The sequence below is a fragment of the Neolamprologus multifasciatus genome, chromosome 6 (genome assembly GCF_963576455.1).
Source record: "Neolamprologus multifasciatus chromosome 6, fNeoMul1.2, whole genome shotgun sequence".
Classification (NCBI taxonomy): domain Eukaryota; kingdom Metazoa; phylum Chordata; class Actinopteri; order Cichliformes; family Cichlidae; genus Neolamprologus; species Neolamprologus multifasciatus.
The window spans coordinates 27,216,838-27,228,965 of NC_140444.1; positions in this window are offsets into that span (position 1 = coordinate 27,216,838).

The window sequence follows — 12,128 nt, forward strand, 5'->3', positions numbered from 1 at the left end:
TATGTAGCTATTTGGTGGTTACGTGTTTTGATATAATAATAATAATAATGGATTGGATTTATATAGCGCTTTTCAAGGCACCCAAAGCGCTTTACAATGCCATTATTCATTCACTCTCACATTCACACACTGGTGGAGGCAAGCTACGGTTGTAGCCACAGCTGCCCTGGGGCAGACTGATATTTACATGTTTACACATTTGAATGTTTACACATGCATGTTCAAAGCAGTAATAAGTATGTGTTATATCTAACCAGTTGTTTTCCCTGCATTGATCTGAGTATAAGATTTCCTGGCTTCTGAGAGGCCAGTAAAGTATTCATGAGGGAGGTACACAGGAAGTGTTGGTTGTTGTTGCTGTGTGCTGAGAGTTAAGAGGCTGCTAAGAAAGTTATCTGTCTCCACCTTGCTGTTCCAAATTATTCCGAGAGATTCCAAACCGCATATTGCTCAGTCGTGTCCACCACAGAGGACATGATACGACCGCTAGTTGCAAGGAAAAAAATTGCTGGCTGTCGCTATGTGAAATCAGTAAAAAACTATATGATTGTTTGATCACTTGCAGATTGTTGCGGTTGCTCATGGCTCATATGGAAGACACCAACTTTTCTGCAACCACATGGTAACTACCAGCTGACCAGTAATGGACCTTGAAAAACAGGCCTGTGTGACTGGGGCTTTAGCCATTAATTTCCCATTAATAACTACCATCAACCTCCAGCAAACAAACTCCAACCAGTTGGAGAATACATGTTCTGTCCCTCATGGCTGGCTCTAGCGTTTGTGACTGGAGCCTTATTAATTTGATCCTACATTGTCACATGATTGTCACACGCCAAAATGACAGACAAATTGATGCCGCATGGTTAGCGTTACATGTTTGCAAAAAATCAAAAGTGCTGAAAAGAAAAGGATTGATGTTCTTTTTAAAAGTTTTTCTCTGTCAATAATGAGTTGATTTCCTGTTTATTTTTGTGAAAGACCTTGTTTTATTTTGAAGGGCGTTATTGATTTAGGTTTCTCTCGTTACTGTAAATATGGCTAATGGAATTATCCTGCCACTGTCATTTGATAATAACTGAGAATATTTTGTGGTTAGAAAGAGTCAGCTCTTAAATGTGATATTATAGCCCTCTCTGACCACATGTGTCCTGTGGGGAAGTAAAGCACCATGCTGAAGAGGATGACATTTCATGGTCCAGTAGCATTATTACAACATAAAAACAAAATACCCTTGAATTTTTGTGCATGAAGGAGCAGCAAGGGGTTAGAGACAGGAGGAGGGCCTGATGCTGTCTACTCTTCTTTGGACTCCATTCAAAACTGTAAATGTGGAAGCAAAAACGTGGTAGAACAACTAGCAATAAACATTTGGTTGGTCAAGTATTTGTTACCTGAGAATAAAAACCAATGAATCCATCTATCAGTGTTTTAACGTCACTCTGTATATTTTATGTGCATGTAAATGCTCGTTTTAATAATGTGAGGTATAGGGATTACGATTTGACAGTCACACATTACAGTTCATAATCCCTCTGTCATTTCAGACATTTGGGGATTGGTTTGTGTGCTGTCTAAGCAGAAATTAATGCAGGTTTCAAATTATTCCTTCTGTGGGTGAGAGACACATTAGATGCAGGAATGTGCTGTAGCGAGCCTGTTAGGATTAGCTTAGACAAAATAAATATATAAATAAATAAAATATCAGTCTCATAGTAACTCAGATGTTGTCCTATTTTCCATGTTACATTTTCATGGTTGCCAGCTATCTGTTAGCTTGGCAACACAGTTTCTTTGAGAACCGCAAAAGGTTTAAATAATGTTATCTGCTGATTAATCTCTGTTAACAAATATCTGTGTACACACATCTAGAATCTTTAGGCAGGAGGCAAAATTTTGGTTCAAAAAGCTTTCAGGTTTTCATTTAAAGTCCAAGTGCTCTGATACTCAACAGTTTGAGAAAGTTCTGATTGGGTGCAGATAAACAGTCAATGTGGAACGCATAAAGTAAATTGGATTTTATTTCCTCTCTCATCTTTAGCATTTTTTCTTCATTCATAAACAATGATTGTCACACATAAGAGAAAGTCTTGGCCCAGATATCTGCTGGCTTTACCTGAAAGCCCAGAAAATAAGCTTTTACCTTCAGAGGCTAAATCATCACAGCAGCTGATGGGCTCACAGATTTTCTGTTGATGGTCAGTAAATATGGTTTAAGGAGAGTTTTATACTAAAAGCACCTTTAGAATAAGCTTACTTGTTGGGCCCATTGCTTTGGGTTACAGTGAGGACTGGAATTAAATTGAGGTAATGGAATTTATGAAAACTTTTCAACATCAAATTGTTGCACAGATGTTTAAAACATCTGAACCATGGCAGCATCTTTTTTTTTTCTATCACAACTGATCAACTGGGCAGATTCAGGTAGTAACAGTTACTCTGATTCTGAGTGATGGAGGATTTATGGTCAAATTTTGGTTTTCATCAGGATGAAAGCCAACAACCAAGTGGAGAACAGTGAATACACTAGACATAGGTCTACTCATTGAAATGTTGGGTGGACAACCGGAAAAGGAGTGAAGACTATGATTTCTTTTAATACTGCCCCCTGGTGACAACATAAAGCTACAGCAGCTGAATGTGGGTTTTACAAAGCTCTGCAAAACCAACCCAGATCTATAGACTAACAATGCACTGTTACTCAGTTCAATTTATTTTCTTTATATACCACCAAGTCACAAAAACAGTTGCCTCAATACACTTTATATAGTGTAGAGAGAGAATCCCCAACAACATCTCCGAAAACGTTAGAGCACTTATGCAAATATATGATGTCTTGATGAATCGAGCAGATATTCGAAGTTTACACAGCAACATTCTCGCATGAAAATATCTTAAAAGTTTATTTTGTGACCCAGAAAGAGTAATATTTTAATACTCCGCCACTCTGTGTTCCTCTGCCACTGCCTTGTTTGAGTTTTGGATGAAATGGATTCTGGGATATTGCATTTCGTTATTTCGAGCTGATTGGAGACCAGAACAGCCAATCAAATTTTTTGCATCCAAATCTGTGATTGGCTGGTTTTGTGGCACAAATATAACGGTGTAGAGAAAGAGTTGAGCGCGCACGGGCAGAAATGTTGAGAGCAACATATTGCGAGCGAGCGCAAATGCAAAAACTGAGTGAGAGGGGCTGCTATTGTGTGTGTGTGTGTGTGTTTGTGTGTGGATAATAGCAAACACTGAAATACATTCAGGAATGAATTTTGTTCGCTCAAAATAAATTTCTCCTCAAAATACAACACTTGCACCTGCAAACTTTTTTTTACGTGTACTCAATTTTTTTTTTACGTGCGCTCAGAATAGTGGCACAAAAATAACGCCATACCTTGACAGTAAGTTTGAAACCTGATACAGATAGTGCAGCACATGATGGCAGATATTGTAAAAAAGTTAAGAAATTCACTATGAAGAAAAATAGTGAGATAGCAAGTACGAACTGCAAAGGACATCTGGAACTTAAGTAATAATTGTGAAGTTTTAAAAATAAACACGCAGAAAAGCATGGGCAAAAAAGAGAAACTCTCTCAGGAAACCCAAGCCAGACCACTTTCTTTCCAGGAACCAGACTGCCCAGTTTTCTGCTTCTGTGGTAGAAATGATGGCACTGAAGTGGGTGGCACAGCATGGTGGCAGATGTAGAACATTTAATTGAGGTTAGCTGGATCAAAGCATCAGCAGGAAGCACAGAAAGGTGTGTAAAAGTACAGTAAAAGAAGTCTCTGTGTTCAGCAGTAATCTTTTGTCTGTTTTTTTGACCGAATTTACCCCCACCTCTTCTGTAGAGCCACTATTCTGTCAGTGCCAACTTGAAATGAGATCAACAGTGATCTGTAACTGACTGCTGCCCTATTTTTGCTAATTTGTAATTGAAGAGACGTTTTGTGTTAAGCATATTTTGTGGTTAGGTGACTTCCAAATTAAACAAAGACACTGTTCGTTCATCTGAGTTCACTGAAAGGAGTGGAGCTCTGGAAATTTATCATTCCAGCCAACTGAGCTAAGCCATTGGGAGAGTGTCTGGGGTTGGCTGCTCCCACTTCTTCTTGGTAATGGAAAAACCCACACTGAGAGTAAAGATAAAGAATTGGGAGCAAAATTCACAGACTGCATCTCAATTCCCATTGGATTTTGGGCCCCAGTGGTCACAAGGCACAATTTGGTCCATGCATATCTAATATTCTCCGGAGAATTGATTAATTTAATTTAAAATATTTTTAAAAGAGTGTCGGCTATTTTAAAGCTTATTTGATCTTTTTGCGAATCCTCATTAGCTGCATGGTCTCATTGCTACTTGTCTTCAAAGCTCATAGATTGAAACATCTTAATGCCAGTGCAGTTTCTCTTGAATGAGAAAGAGGATGGCTTCAATCTTCCACATGCTGTCGAGAGATAGAGGGAAGGAAAAGGAGTCCTGCAGGAGTTCAATGCATTATCCCAGTCAATATATTGATGCATGTTTGAGACTGATCCAAGGATAAAATCCCCTCCGAGGCAGAGGTAAGAGGAGAGGGAGGGATGGTGATGTTTATATTCATTTGTCCTCTACTTGTGAAACGTGTACACTTCCTCTCACCCACTCATGAATAATAAATGCACACAAAGCTTAAATTGCCCCTTTTGCTATTGCGTCAGATGATGGATTTGTTTGAAAACCACTTGACCTTGCCTCAAACATCATCACTGTGCTCTGTCATTGACCCTCGTACAAGGTTGCCAAGTCACAGCCTGGCACCAGCAGCTGAACCGCTGCACAAAAATGTCTACTTGGAGATTTGGTTCCTGTAACAGTTTGTTTGGCCCTCTAGGTCAAACAGAATTCAATCTCTGTGTCTCATTTGTTTTCTATCTGCCACTTCATTTACAGTAATTTAACTGACGATGTTGTAATTGTATGTCAAACGTCTCATCACTGTGTTTGCTAATTAATCACAATCCGACAGGCAGTTCAAATGAAGCAGATCTGTGACTTCTACCTCAGGGCTAAATCTTGTTTTTAATGAAACCTGTGGTGTACGCATAGGCATGCATATAGAAAACATCAGTAGTTGCCGTATGCTACTTTGTGTACGGTGTATCTTTGAGAAAGCACCGCAAAAACAAACTTTTATAGACATGTAAAAGAACATTTGCCAAGACAGAAATCTGAAAAACATCATAGGAATGTTGATTAAATCTCTTTTGAAGAGATGGAGACAACATCTCATCTAAATAAAAACCCTCAAGGTGTACATTTGAAATGAGTGCTGATGTATTCTTTTCTTTTTCACATTGTGCTCTAATGAGGCCCTGCTGGCACAATCACTCGTGTTCCCATCTCTGCCCAGTAAGAGATTTTGGTTGTGAATGCGTTTTTATTCCATTCTGCAGCATTAATTCCCCCCTTTTTAAAAACAATTATCAGAATTTTGCCTAACATGCAATAACAACCTGGTTTGTCAAGACCAGTGTGACATTGTTGATCAAAAGAAAAAGTAACTTGTCAAATTTTTCCCATTACTTTTTAAATGTAATATACCAGGCTGTGCAAAAGACTGTAGACCCTCATTGTTATACCTCTCTCCTCACCTCCTCCATATGTATTGACGATGCCTAAACAAAAAATTGTAAACTAGGATTCATTATTCTTAGAGACCTGTTGGCATAATTTTCAGTACACTTCATGTATAATTTGGTATACCTCGACCCTTTTTCCATGTTTTCTTTTCCCAAGAGTGGCTTTGGCTTCTTGACAGCCACCCTTCCACTGAGACCATCTCTGATGAGGCTTCAGAGAATAGTAGGTGGATCAACTGAACGGCCAGATGTATCTCTCAGGTCTTTTGTTATCAGGCTTGTACTGTATTTTTCCCTGTTTCCATTTCAGGACGTTCAGATACTGTTCTTCTTCAAGGGCACACCATGCTGAGATATGTCAAGTGTTCAGCTAAGAGCTTTTCGGTAGTAATCTTGGTGGTGCAAAATGCTGTTCTATGGCTATCAAACTGTTATTTTTGGCCATTCTTGTATATTCAACTAAAGAAATGGAAAAAAAAAATATGATACGGTTTTGAAACACGCTGCTAGTAACAAAGTGCAAAAATATTCAATTTAAAATTGGTTCTTTGCTAAGTTGTTGGTTATGTGTATTCATCCCTTCATTTAGGTGATTTTTTTTATGCTTAAATGATTCCTGGGTATGCCTCAGTGTCACCGGACTTAACTTTTAGTCCAGTAAGGACTGGAGTGAAAAATGAAAAAGCAGCCAATGACCAAAAAACCTTTTAAAAACCGTGAGAAAGCCTGAAAAACTATTGCTCAAGACCAACATTAAAAAAGGCTGTTTTTTTGAAAGCAAAATATAAAGAAATGAGGAGTGGCTCAAGACTTTTGCTTTATTACTACTTATTACTTATTACTCCATTTGTACAATTCCAATAGAGCACTAAGATCTTTCAATCAGATGCTACTAACACAACCTAGACACCCCTCGACTGAAGTCCAGAGGTGACCGGGCCTTTGCAACTGTAGCACCTAGACTCTGGAATAACCTCCCTGCTCATATTCGTTGCTCCGAGTCTTTCCAGTCTTTTAAATTGCATCTTAAAACCATTTTTTTTTACTTTGGCTTTTGGTTCTAACTAGTTGATTATTATCTGTCTTGTGTTGTCAACTATTACTTCCTGCCCTGTTTTTTCTTATTGTTTTGTTTTAATTGTCTCATGCTTTTACTCTGTCTGACTGTGAAGCAATATGGTCGTTGTTTCTATTATGTGCTATAGAAATACATTTTGATTTGATTACTTTATTATTATACTTTACCTGCCCAAAGATCACTTCATAGTAATGTTTCATTGTGAGTCTGGATCTGCTGTAGAAATGGACATTGTTTCCTTCATTGTTAACTATACTGCAGTCTTTCTGTATCTCCCTTTGTTTCCTGTAAAAATCAAGTTGGGCTGCTTGGCTGAGGTCAGCGTTCATCCTCATCATCAGTGTGGTTCTGAGGATCTTCTGCTTTTTGTTGGCATGTTGTCTTTTCAGATATTTGGAAAGCTGTTGTATTCAGTAAAAATCACAATTAATAAGATAATTTTAGTAAAACATTATACCCAGTAGTGACCAAGACTAATTAGCATTTCAACAGGTGAACAATCGTTCTCTAATTAAAATAGTTTTGTCCACAATTTTGAAGTAACAGGATGTCTAAACTGGAACAGTAGGCGATTTAAAACACAACAACCTAACACCTTCATTTCAGACTGGTGACTGTCTTTTCCTTGTTTAAATGCATACAACAAAATGTACGTATGTATGTACGTAGTTATCGATTACCCATACAGATATGAGGCTGTTGGTTGTCTTGTCATTCAGCAAAAAAAAAAAAAAAAATCATTTAGTTTGATGTGTAGATTGATTTGTAATTCAGGCAATATTGCATGTGTTGAGTTTTGAATTAGTTGAACTATTTTTAAGTGTGAATTAAAAGAGGAAAAGTGAACAGTCACTGAGCTCCTTTCTGTAAATCTGGATTAATTAGTAATTCTATTTAGGAGGCCCTGAAACCAAACTGTATCATTTAAACATAAAGCAACATTGAATATTTGTTTGTGTAAACCAGCAATTAGTCTAACAAAAAACAGAACCCTCCTTCAGTTATTCTTAATCTTTCCTTTCATATTTGTCCCTGTTTAGCCACTGGTGATAATCACAAGGTCAATCAGATACCGCCCTTGATCAGTGTTTCTGTATTCAACACAGATAAGACACTGCGAGTCTTTTAAAATGAGAGTGTCCCGATAATTTAAAACCTACTCTCACAACAGACCATCCCTCATTTTTAAGTGGAAAAAGGCCACCGAGACTCTTGAGAAATGACAACAATTTGACAGACAGTTCACGTAAAAGACAGGGGAAAAGTGGCCATCGTACCCCACAGACAAAGAGACAAAAATTTGTATTAGGAAGGGTGTCAGAGAGACACATAGATCAAGAGTCTATGAGAGAGAAAGCATCTGACAAAAATGAAGAGATGAACGTGTATGTGACAGAGAAAGCTTAAGGTGATGTGTAGCTGCCTCTGGCAAGAACTTAATAGTATTGTGTAGTGTGCCATTCAAGTGTATTTTCAAATCTGTGTTTGTGATGAGAGAGCAGATAATCTAAAATTGTGTGTGATGAATCTTTATTTTCGAACTGGTAAGAGTCTTAGAGTTGCACACACAGGCAAAGATCAGGATGCAATTAGATGCTCAGATTATGTCTTTAATATGAGGAATAAAATATTCGCCCAACATTTCCTGTGTAACATTTTTAGGGAAAGTAAACACCTGTGTCTCCTCATCTGACAAACACTAGAGGAGCATCATCTGTTCACATAGTTAAGTGGTTACAACTATCATCTCTGGAGTCACACATCTGTCTCACAGGCAAAGATTCAATTTCACCAGAGCTTCGATTCTTAGATTTGCATGCCGAAATCATAAATACAAAAGACAGATGCCTTTAAATGAGCCTCAGGAATGAATTCTCACTATGATCTAATAAAATGTCACGAGGCTGCAACTTGCAGCTATAAATCCAAGAACCACTAGAGTATGACCTGCAAATACCAGACTTATTAGAAATACCTGTGGGTGAAATGAAGGCCATAAAACATCAGAATAGAGTTGAACAACAAAAGCTATTCAGAAAGAACAAAATCAGAACATTGTCATTTATCATATCCTGCTGAGGCGCTCTCACTTCCACCTGACAAAATGGAATAGAGATGATTTTACTTGGTTTCAACTGAAAGCTTCAACAGAGTAACAGGAAAGATATTCAGCTACCTTTAACAACACAATTTCTTCCTAACAACAGCAAAAGACATCAAAATTTACAATACTGGTTCTGTTGTCATTACTAAATTTCAGTGTCATGATAGGAAATAAGTAAAAAGAAGCATAGATTTTCATTGTGTGTTAGGTGAAAAAGAGGATGACAGAGTGAGAGTATATCAAGTTTAACGAAATGCTCTCCAGCCATCGACCATTTTCTTGGGTACAGCTTATTAGTAGCAGCTTAGTCCCCCTTTGGTCTTCAGAACTGAAATAACTCTTTGTTGCATTGATCCATGATGGCAATTTGCTGTTCCATCACATCCCAAAGGTTTCATCTACAAGAAACCAGTTTGAGATCAAAATTGTGACACCATTTGTTATCCTGGTGGAGGCACTCATCAGAATATGGGTAGACAATAAAAGTATGGACACAGTCAGCAACAATACTCAGGTAGGCTGTGGTATTTAAGCGATCCTAACTTAGGACTAAGGGCCCGAAAATGTGCCAGGAAAGCAGGCTCCACAGCATTACACCACCAGCAGCTTGTACTGTTGAGAAATAAATAACAAGAAATGAATTGAAAATGAGCCGATAGAATTTTGGTGTAAACGCTATGCTTTCAGGTTGTTTATGCCAAATTCTGCATCCAAATGGTGCAGCAGTAATCGAGACTAACAGGTAACCAGGCAACATTTTTCCAAGCTACTGTCCAATCGTAGCTGACAGGAGTGTCAGCTGGTGTGGTGTTCTGCTGTTTTAGCCCAGATGCATCAAAGTTCAGAGATGTTCTTCTGCATTACTTCAATGTAGCAAGTGGTTGTTGAAGTTACTGTTACCGTCCTAACAGGCAGTTTGGCCATTCTCCTCTGACCTCTGGCATCAACAAGGCATTTTTACCCAGACAATGAATATTTTCTCTTTTTTTGGATCATTCTCTGTAAACCCTAGAGATGGTTGTGTGGGAAAAGCCAAGCAGATCAGCAGTTTCTGAAATACTGAGACCAGCCCGCTTGGCACCAGCAACCATCCCACATTCAGTCACTTAAATTACCTTTGTTCTCCTTTCTGATGCTCAGTTTGTAACTTCAACAGGTCTTTTTCATCCTGTCTATATGCCTAAATGCAATAAGCTACTGGTATGTAACTGGCTGATTAGATATTTGTGTCACAAAATGTTTGTGAAATTTCTGCAATTTTGTATTGTGCAGAAAACTTTGCTGGAAATTGTGAACAATGTTTGCAATTTTGAACAAAAAAAAACACTGATACCTAAAAAAAGAAGCTATATTTTGAAAGAAATATTGTTGAATCTACGGTAACACCAAGTGTAGACAGCTGCAGAAAGATAGAGAAAAAAGAATGGTTCTTTAATATTACTAAAACTTATACTGAAAACAGCAGACTGCATGAACATTTCTCGTGGCTCTTTCAAGAGCATTTTTGTTAGCTGATCATTCAACCAGAGGATGACTCTAACAAAAAGCACACCTTAGCTAGAGTTAAAACATATTCAATTTCAAGTTCTGCAGCGAGCATATCAATATGTGACATTTTCCCAGTGAGAACTCATTTTGAGGGTCATGTTTTAAAAACCATTATAAAGCAACAGAAAGAAAGCTTGGCACATTTCAAAGAGGTTGCCCGTGTGGTGCAGACTTGCAGACTGCATGAAAATCCACTCAGCATTGTAACGCACTGATTTCATTTGGCATATATTTCATTTCATATATATATATATCATATGTTGTGTCACCAGCAACATCAGACCCATTGCGTTATTGAACGTACTGTGTGTTCATAGTCATGTTTCTTACTGTCAGTTGATGGTTTTCATCTCTCTTTGTTTGGACAAAGAGAAAAGTAGTCACTGAATGATCTCTGGTTCTACATGAATGGAACCTTAAATAAGATAATGCTTGTTTACAAATGTTATTACTTTAAATGAATAATTCCTTCCCCAAGCAACAAATTCTGTAAACATCAAAAATGCAAAATCACATGCGTTTTAAAAGAAACATTATGACAGTGTTATAGTTTCGTGCTCGATAGACTGTCAGCACTTGGTTAGGTTTAAGTAAAGCACATGGACTTGTTTAAATGTCTAAAAAATCAGACAATCTGCTGAGTCCTTTACTGACATTTAATCAAACATATTGATTTAGGCTTGTAACTGTGACCTCTGCTGTCAGAGTCATGTGCTTTGTACACAAATCTACCCTACTGGCTCCTAAGAGTTAAATAAATAAGAGAAAACACATGCTACGATTAGCAATGAGTGCATGAATGAACACAATTCTGATAATTCTGGGAGCAAATATGTTTCTTTTTAGATATTTACTGAACATTTTCCGAAACAGAGTTGTCTCAGGCTGGTTCGCATATTCCCATGACTTATTAACCATCCAATTACTTTATCTCTAGGGCTAGAAAGAAGATCATTGTGTGGGCAGAGCTGAATGTAATTCTGCCTGGTTGCACATTTTGGAACAAACTGTTAGCTGTGGTTTGTCATGCCATGTGTGTACAACAAGGCCCATGTGTCCTTTAGATTTCATTCCAGCCAAACACTTCAGCAGGTGATTTCACTCTGGAGTTTTCCTCTGTGGTTCAAAGTATTTTAATTAGTGTCGAAGTGTTTGGTTGGAATGACAACCTGCACGCACATCCCTTGATGCCTCAAAGTGGTTTGAGAAGCAGTGATGTAGAACAATGAAAGGCTATACCTCTCTGTGTTCCAACACATCCCCAGCTGCCAGATTAAATCAAAGAGCAACAATGTTCAAAGGAAGGGCACGCCCCAGTCGGACCAATCCATCATCTGATGCAACACTGGAAGTCAGGTTTATGTTGGCTAAACATTTATTATTCATGTACTCTTCATATGGAAGGAGAGTGAAGGGGAAATGAACATAAATCTTTCCATTTCTTGTTGTTTATTTCTCTCTTAGGGAGAGCGACCCCCCACACACCCCAGCCCCATCTCTTTCTCATACAGATACATAAACATACAAGTCTCGCTCTCTCTAGCCATGAAACAGTCTCAAGATTCATCAGTATATTGACCCACAGAGCAAATCCCCTGAGGAGTTGTCCCTGCTTCCCTGCTTCTTCCTCCTTTTCATCCTTCTAAGGCTGACTCAACACTGTCAACTCAAACAACATGAGCTGTTAACATGTAATCCTTGTTCACTGATGGCTTATAGCATTTTATCTAAGATACTGCATGGTGCATTTGATCATTCTTGACTTTGACAGTAATAACTATG